The sequence below is a fragment of the Neomonachus schauinslandi genome, chromosome 1 (assembly GCF_002201575.2).
Source record: "Neomonachus schauinslandi chromosome 1, ASM220157v2, whole genome shotgun sequence".
NCBI classification, from domain to species: Eukaryota; Metazoa; Chordata; class Mammalia; order Carnivora; family Phocidae; genus Neomonachus; species Neomonachus schauinslandi.
In genome coordinates this window covers 1,878,429-1,879,196 of record NC_058403.1, presented here as the reverse complement: position 1 = coordinate 1,879,196, position 768 = coordinate 1,878,429, and positions in this window count along the sequence as shown.

The following is a 768-nucleotide window of genomic DNA, read 5'->3' as shown; positions in this document are numbered from 1 at the left end:
TTATGGGCGGCGGCAATGCGTCCACCAAATAAAGTGAGTTTTCTCGGAGAGTGGGTGTTGCACTGGGGTTTGCATCGCGTGGGGTGAGGTTGGGGCGCTGGAGATGCTGGCGGCATCACGTTTACTGAATTTTTCCAAGAGGACATTGTTCACCCGCCGCCTTGCCTGCCGGGGACTGGGGAGTGAGCCATGGGGGCCTGGCCGCCTGTTTCGAAGTCCTCTGCGGGGTCTCCATTCTCTGCCCCTCCAGCAACTGTAGCTTCCGTCCTTGTGTTCTGTAAGTAGCTGCTGCTCGTCACACTTGTGAGGGACCCACATTTGGTGAAATGAAGTCACGGCGTATCTCAGACTGAGGGCACAGCTCGGGGATTTTCCGCAGGCCTCCTGATTTCTGACTTCGTACCCCTAACAACAGCATTGCCAGTTTTCTCGTCTTCAGCGTTTTGACAAAGTCATGAGGACCTCCTCTAGCTACTCAGATGGGCTTCGACTCTCATGTTTAGAGGCAGGGGGTGGGGCCCCACCGGGGCGGCAACGGGGACCGGGGAACCTACCCGAATCGGGGGTAACTCGGCATAAAGAATTGTTAACTAGGCATAAGATACAGTTAACTTGGTATAAAGAATAGTTAAACCTTGGGGCGCCTGGGTGGCTCAGTCGTTAAGCATCTGCCCTGGGCTCAGGTCATGATCCTGGAGTCCCAGGATGGAGTCCCGCATCGGGCTCCCTGCTCGGCGGGGAGTCTGCTTCTCCCCCTGCCCCTCCCCC